General features: G+C 37.5%; 1 pseudogene across 1 annotated transcript; it reads right to left on the bottom strand.

The window, feature by feature from the left end:
* Positions 1-496: 496 nt before the first annotated feature.
* Positions 497-2,988, bottom strand: LOC100998997 (annotated as a pseudogene). The gene has a single exon (XR_161979.5). The product of XR_161979.5 is annotated as a 60 kDa heat shock protein, mitochondrial pseudogene (transcript).
* Between the last annotated feature and the right edge of the window lie 5,810 nt (positions 2,989-8,798).

The following is an 8,798-nucleotide window of genomic DNA, read 5'->3' on the forward strand; positions in this document are numbered from 1 at the left end:
GATCACGAGGTCAGGAGTTCAAGACCAGCCTGATCAATATGGTAAAACCCTGTCTCTACTAAAAATACAAAAATTAGCCGGGCGTGGCAGTGCCTGCCTGTAATCTCTGCTACTCATGAGGCTGAGGCAGGAGAATCGCTTGAATCCGGGAGTTGGAGGTTGCAGTGAGGCGAGATCTGCACCACTGCACTCCAGCCTGGGTGACAGAGCAAGACTTCATCTAAAATAATAATAATAATAATAACAACAACAATAATAATAATAATAATACCCACATCTTGGCTCATACTTACAAAATTCAGAACAGTTAGAAAAGAAAATAGCCAAAAAGTATCCACAAAGAAGTTGACTACAGGGAAGCAAAAATCAGATTCATATCACATTTCTCATTAGCCACAATGAATATTGTATACTACTGAAGATTTCTCATTAGCCACAATGAATATTGTATACTACTGAAGCAATGTCTTTATGAATATTACAGGAAATTCTTTTCTTTTTTTTTTAACTTTAAACAAATTTTTATTACACAAAGGTTGTCACATAATTGGATATTTCTCTACTTTGTACACAATTATTCTCACTCTCCACAGAAAGGCTGCTTAACTTCTCATCTGGTAGTGGCAAGCACTAAAATCTTGATTTTAACAGAATAGTAGTAAAAATGCCCCAGTGATTTAAGTTGAAAGCAGTACATTGGTACATGGCTTTTGTACCCATTATCAGGAATGTACAAATGTTTTTTATTCAAAAATACAAAATAAATTATCTGTAGGCATGGACAATGACAGCAATAAACCATTATATATTTTGTCAACTGAAACCAGTAACTGATGGTTATAGTGATTTTCAGCCAGCCTTTTTCTTCATTTTCTCCAACTGACTTCTCTGAAGTTATTGGTGAGGAACACTGCCTTGGGCTTCCTGTCACAGTTCATTAATAAAGGTAAAGCACTACTAGTCTAGGAGTTAGAACATGCCACCTCCCACACCACCTCCCATTCCACCCATTGCACCCATTCAAGGGTCCTTCTCTTCTTTAGGAATTTCTGTGATGACAACTTCTGCTGTAGTTAACAGACAAGCCACACCAGTAGCATCCAATAAAGCAGTTCTCACAACCTTTGTTGGGTCAATAATTCCTTTTTCCACCATATTCACAAACTCTCCGACCACAGCATCATAACCAACTTCTGAGGAACATTGCATAATTTTCTCAACTATCAAAGATCCTTCAACACCTGTATTCTTAGCAACGGTCATTGCTGGAATTTTGAGTGTTCTTTTAATAATTTCTATACCAATTTTTTGATCTTCATTAGCTGGGGTCAATGAGTCCAAGGCTGAAATGCATCGCAGCAGGGCACAACCCCCTCCCAAAACAATGCCTTCTTCAACAGCAGCTCTTGTAGCATTAAGGGCATCTGTAACCCTGTCTTTCTTTTCATTCACTTCAACATCACTTGTCCCACCAACTTTCAGCACAGCTACTCCATCTGAAAGTTTTGCCAGCCGTTCATTCAGCATTTCCTTTTCATATTCACTAGTTATGACATCTAACTGCTCAATGATTTCTTGAATATGTTTTTCAATTTGAGCCTTGTCACCTTTTCCTTTTCAGAGCATGGCATCGTCTTTGGTCACAAGGACCTCTCCAACTTTTCCTAAGTCATGAGGCTGAACGTCTTCAAGATTTAGGGTCAACCCCTCTTCTCCAAACACTGCACCACCAGTAGCAATAGCCATATCTTTAAGCTGGTTCTTTCTATTGTCACCAAACCCTGGAGTCTTGATTGCCACAACCTGAAGACCAATCTTTAGCCTATTCAAGACGAGTGTACTTAGAGCTTCTCCATCAACATCTTCAGCGATTATGACCAAAGGCTTACGGTGAGCAGTGGCAATTTCAAGAGCACGTACAATGGACTGGACACTAGAAATTTTCTTTTCACTCAGCAGAACATAGGCATCCTGTTCACTCAGCAGAACATTTCTGACCTTTTGATGCATTAAAAAAGTATGGAGAAATATAGCCTCGATCAAACTTCATGCCTTCGATAATTTCTAATTCATCATTCAGTGTTTTTCCATCCTTTACTGTGATGACACCCTTTCTTCCAACCTTTTTCATTGCATCAGAGATAATATTGCCAATTTCTTTGTCTCGGTTTGCAGAAATCGTAGCAACCTGTGCAATTTCTTCAGGGGTGGTCACAGGTTTAGACTGCTTTTTAAGTTCAGCAATTACAGCATCAACAGCTAACATCACACCTCTCCTGATTTCCACTGGATTAGCACCTTTGCTAATCTTCTCCAAGCCTTCCTTGGCAATAGAGCGTGCCAGTACAGTAGCAGTGGTAGTACCATCCCCAGCCTCTTCATTTGTGTTACTGGCAACATCTTGAACAAGTTTAGCCCCAATGTTTTTATATTTATCCTTTAAGTCAATTGACTTTGCAACAGTCACACCATCTTTTGTTACTTTGGGACTTCCCCAACTCTGCTCAATAATCACTGTTCTTCCCTTTGGCCCCATTGTAACGGCTACAGCATCGGCTAAAAGGTCTACACCTTGAAGCACTAAGGCTCGGGCATCTGCACCAAATTTTACATCTTTGGCATAAGCCCGAGTGAGATGAGGAGCCAGTATCCTGGACAACGGCCTCATCTGGCGAAAGACTGTGGGTAACCGAAGCATTTCTGCGGGGCGGTGGCGAGGCGTACGGGCAGGGAGACAAGTCGTCAGCGGCGAGTGAGGGACAGAGTAGGAAATTATTTTCAACTTAGAATTCTGTATCTAGTTTCAGTCAAAATATGAAAAAATTATAAAGACATTATTGTACATACAGGTAATGAGCAAATTTATATTCCTTTCTATAAAAAGTTACTTGGGCCAGTTACAGTGGCTCACGGCTGTAATCCCAGCACTTTGGGAGGCCGAGGAGGGCAGATCACCTGAAGTCAGGAGTTCAAGACCACCCTGACCAAAATAGTGGAACCCCATCTCTACTAAAAATATAAAATTAACTGGGCATGGTGGCACACGCCTGTAATCCCAGCTACTCAGAAGGCTGAAGCAGGAGAGTTGCTAGAACCTGGGAGGCAGAGGTTGCAGTGGGCTGAGATTGTGCCATTGTACTCCAACATGGGCAACAAGAGTGAAACTCCATTTCAAAAAAAAAAAAAAGAAGTTACTTGATGCACTACAGCTAAACTAAAGTGGAAACCACAAAGGGGAAGACATAAAATCCAAGAGAATCCATAATAATGCTTCTGCAGCAAGACTAGGACACATATCTGTGCATCCAACAAATAGTATAATTAAGAACTTTAATTAAAAAATAGTTATTTTTAAGGCCCACATTCCTCCTATAAACACACACACACCAGTACACAAAAGGCAATTACAAACTCTTAAGAACAAAAATTATACAAGAAAATTTGGATCCAAGTAAGAAACATATTAAAATGTTATTGTTTAGAACAACAGGCATCTGAGACAAGAGAATTTATTTGACTTTCATGCTTGGAACATCTTCCTCCAAACAATACAGATTTAAAGATGTGAAATGTTATTTATTTTTCTGAATTTTTACATGTAGAAATATTTACATAATCAGCACAATTTAAGTGCTTCTTCTTATTTTCCATTTTAAGTTGAATTTATAGGCAAAGCATGGAAGCCATAATTTTAGTAAAGGGAAAGAATGTAACTGTTGAAAAATTTGACCATGTAAATTGAGGGTACTGTTGGCAGATTTTGAAAGAGAAGAAGGGAAACAGAAATGGAGACGAATATGTAAGCAAACTAAAGTCTAATAAAGTCTAATATAATTAGAAGGAAAGAAAATGTTCTGACATTCACCAGGAGACAATGTAAAGGTATTATTTAAAGTTATAAAGATAGCCAATACAAGTACCAAAAACAAAAATTAGGAAAGAAGAAATGAATGAAAAATAGTCAGAGAAGGGAGTGATTAGACACAAATTTAACTAGAAGATAAATAACTAGAGGTTTAAGCATATTTAATGTGAAAGAAAAGTCAAACCCAGAAATGGTCAAACATAATTTTGTTTGAGGCAGCAATTCTCTAAGTACAGCCTAGGACCCCAGACAAGGTCAAAACTATTTTTATAATAATATAATTTTTTTATATTTGCCTTTTCAACTCTTATTTTGACATCATTGTACAGTGCAAGATTCTATAGGATACATGATGTATGATATCTCAACAGATTGAAGCCTACTATCTTTTATTATTCAGGCATTAAAGAGATTTGCAAAAATACAAAATAATGCCACTCTTCTAATTATGACTGACATTTTAAAATATATTTTATTCAATTATGGTTTTCAATGTTAATACACAATTAGTTTGTTATTATGATTTTTATTAATATTTTACAATTTTTAGTTTAAATTTCTCATATGATGAATATTGATAAATTAGCAAAAGCTTTTTGGGTTCTTCAATAATTTCTTAGAATCTAAGAGAGTCCTGATAGGAGTGACATCAGCAAGATGCTGGAATAGGAGGTTCCAGACCACCTCTCTTCAGAAACTCTGATGTTGGCAACCACCCATGAAGAACATTTTTACTTTACCATTGTTATCCTACTCCAAAGGCAACACAACTTGGTATTGAGACAGGACCTCTTTGCCCACAATATTCCCTATGGGAAAAAGTGAGAGTGCAGTGAGCACTCACCTTTCTTGGCCTTGTGGAATGTAGTTGACCAAGAGGCCCACTTCTATGCTGCCCACAAGAACAGTGAGGAGATCAGTACAGCTGAATCATCTAGGGACAGCTAGGAGCCCAGAGAAGAGACAGAAGCACACAGCAACTGGTGCACAGATTTTAACATCCAGCCACACATCCTGCAAACTTGCTAACTGCTTCTACCAAGAGGCCTGCCCATGAACCCTGCAGGAAACCTCACCTAAAGATATCTCCCACTAAGTGATATATGTCCTTCAAACACCCATGGGTGGCACCCTGTGCATCTTCATTGCAACTCATGCAAAGTCCCATAGAGAGCCCACAAATATCAACAGCAGGGGCAGATCTTAGCCACCAGCTTGACTCTGCTAGTTTTGGAGAAAGAATACAACTTCAGGGCACTGACCTAAGGAATGCCTCAGGGCACTGCCCTAGGGAAAACAAGAGGCTCTCAGCACCAAGTCTGGCCTTACAGGATTAAGAGAAGGCATACAATCCTAAGACATATCCCTTAAGATGGAACAAGAGAAATGGAGTGAGTGCATCAATAGAAGTCTGGGAGATCACTGGAATCTCAGGCCAAGTTCACTGCGGAAGATCTTTCTATCCAGAAGTCAGTCAGTAAAGACAGGAAACGGTGATTGCTTCTTCAAGTGTTAGGACAGCAAGGCAAGGCTTCAAGGAACACAAAGAATTAAGAAAATACAGCCCCATCAAAGAAATAAAGTCAAACTCCAGTGGCTATCTCCAAAGAAATAAAGACTCTGAACTTCCTGACAAATAATTAAAAAAAAAAAAAAGTCTTAAAAAAGCTCAGTGAGCTACAATGAAACAATGTTGTGGAAACAATACAATAACAAAACGGGAAGTTAAACAAAGAGATAGAAACCATTTAAAAAAAAAAAACAGAAATTCTGGAGGTGAAGAATATGTCTGAAATAAAAAATTCAATAGAAAGCTTCAACAACAGACTCAATCCAACAGAAGAAATAATAGGAAACTCAAAGCAAATTATTTGAAATTATCCAGTTAGGGAAACAAAAAGAAAAAAGAATGGAAAAGAATGAAGAAAGCTTATGGGACATGTAAGATACCATCAAGCAAACCAACCTACACATCATGGAATTCCAGAGGAACAGGGAAAGGAAAAGAGGCAGAAATCTTATTTGAAGAAATAAGGACAGAAAATTTCCAAGCCCGAAGAGGGAAATGAACATCTACATCCAAGAGGCCTAAAGAATTCTCAATAGGTTGAGCATAAAGAGGTCTTCACAGAGACACATTACAATTAAAATGTCAAAAGTCAAAGATAAAGAGAGAATTTGGAAAGAAGCAAGAAAAAAGTGACTTGTCACATACAAGGGAACTCACATAAGACTGTCAGCAGATTTCTCAAGAGAAACCTTGAAGGCCAGGAGAAAGTGGGTAGATACCTTCAAAGTGAAAACAAAACAAAACAAAACCCCTGCTAACTAAGAATAATAAACCCAGCAAATCTATCCTCCAGAAACGGAGAGATAAAGTTTCCCAGACAAACGAACGCTGGCAAAGTTCATCACCACCAGATCCGCCTTATAGAAAATGCTAAAGGGAATCCTTCAAGTTGAAACAAAGGAATGCTAACAACATGAAAGCATATGAAGGTATGAAGATTACCAGCATAGGTAAATATGTGGTTAAATTCAGAATACTCTGATACTGAAATGGTGGTGTGAAAATCACTGTTAGCGGGCAGGGCACAGTGACTCATGCCCGTAATCCCAGCACTCTGGGAGTCTAAGGTGGGTGGATCACGAGGTCAGGAGATCGAGACTATCCTGGATAACACGGTGAAACCCCATCTCTACTAAAAATACAAAAAAAAAAATTAGCCTGGTATGGTGGCGGGTGCCTGTAGTCCCAGCTACTTGGGAGGCTGAGGCAGGAGAATGGCATGAACCCGGGAGGTGGAGCTTGCAGTGAACCAAGATCATGCCACTGCACTCCAGCCTGGGCGACAGAGCAAGACTCCATCTCAAAAAAAAAAAAAAAAAGAAAGAAAGAAAAGAAAATCACTGTTAGCTCTACTGCAAAAGTTTAAAGTCATAAATATTAAAATAACTATAGGTAGAATAATTTGTTAATGAGTGCATAATATAAAAAGATGTAAGTTGGCCGGGCGCGGTGGCTCAAGCCTGTAATCCCAGCACTTTGGGAGGCCGAGACGGGTGGATCACGAGGTCAGGAGATCGAGACCATCCTGGCTAACACGGTGAAACACCGTCTCTACTAAAAAATACAAAAAACTAGCCGGGTGAGTTGGCGGGCACCTGTAATCCCAGCTACTCGGGAGGCTGAGGCAGGAGAATCCCGTAAACCCGGGAGGCGGAGCTTGCAGTGAGCTGAGATCCGGCCACTGCACTCCAGCCTGGGCGACAGAGTGAGACTCCGTCTCAAAAAAAAAAAAAAAAAGATGTAAGTTGTGACAGCAATAATATAACATGCAAAGGAGGGAATAAACATGTAGAATTTTTGTATGTAATCAAAATTAAATTGATATCAGCTTCAAATAGATTACTGTAACTATAAGATGTTTTATGTAAGCCTTGCGGTACTTACAAAGAAACAAAAACCTGTAATAGATACATGAAGGATTAAAAGAAAGGAATAAAAGCTACCACTACAAAAAAAAGTAAAATCACAAAGATAGACAGCAAGAGAAGAGGAAAAGAAAAAAAGAACTATAAAACTACCAGAAAACAATTTTTTTTAAATGGCAACAATAAGTCCTCTCTAGCAATAATTACTTTAAGGTTAAATTGACCAATCTAAAGAAATAGAGTAACTGAATAGGTTAACATTTTTTAAAATATCAAACTATATGCTGCCTTAAAAAAAGGCTCACTTTAGTTTTAAGGACACCATATGCTGAAATGAAGAGATTAAAATGTATATTCCTTGCAAATGGTAACCAAAAGAGAGTGGGGGTAGCTATACTTAGATTAGACAAAATAGACCTGAAATCAAAAGCTGTCACAAGAGACAAATAATAGTCATTATATAATGATAAAGAAATCAATTCATCAAGAGGTATAGCATTGTAAATATATATATATATACACACACACACACACACACACACATATACCACGAACATCAGGGCACATAAATATATAAAGCAAACACTGGCAGATCTGAAGAGAGAAATAGACAGCAATACAATAATTGTATATAGGACATCGATAAGCCACTTTCAACAACAGATGCATCATCGAGACAAAAAAATCAATAGAGAAACATTGGACATAAGCTACATTTTAGGCCAAATGGAGCTGACATATACATAAGAATATTCTATCCAACAGCAACAGAATACACATTATTTTCAAGTGCACATGAAATATTTTCCAGAATAGGCCATACATTAGGCCAAAAAATAAGTGTTATCAAATTTAAGAACACTGAAATCATATCAATCATATCAAGTATCTTTTCTGACCACACAGATATGAAATTAGAAATCAAAAACAGGAGAAAATTTGGAAATATTACAAATATGTGGAAACTAAGCAACAGACTCCTGAACAACAAATGGGTCAAAGAAGAAATAAAAAAGAGAAACAAAAAAAAAAATATTGAAGCAAAGGAAAATGGAAATGTAACCTACCAAAATGTATGGGAGGTAGCAAAAGCAGTTCTAAGAGGAAAGTTTATAGTGATAAACTTCTCCCTTAAAAAAAAAAGTAATATAAAAAGACTTTACTTCTCAAGGACCCAGAAAGAGAACAAACTAAGACCAAAGTTAGCAGAAAGAAGCAAATAAAGCAGAAAAAAAAAAAATACAAACTAGAAACACAATAGAAAAAAATCAGTGAAAGTAAGAGTTAACTGATAGGAAAGATAAAATTGACACACCTTTAGCCAAATTGAAAAAAAGAGAAAAATCAAATACATAAAATTGCAAGTAAAACAGAAGACATTACAATTGATATCACAGAAATAAAAGATTCATAAGAGACTACTATGAACAATTAAATGCCAACAAGGTGGATAATTAGAAGAAAGCACAGGCAATGAAAGCAAAGATAAACAAGTGAG

The sequence above is a fragment of the Papio anubis genome, chromosome 9 (assembly GCF_008728515.1).
Source record: "Papio anubis isolate 15944 chromosome 9, Panubis1.0, whole genome shotgun sequence".
Lineage (NCBI taxonomy): Eukaryota > Metazoa > Chordata > Mammalia > Primates > Cercopithecidae > Papio > Papio anubis.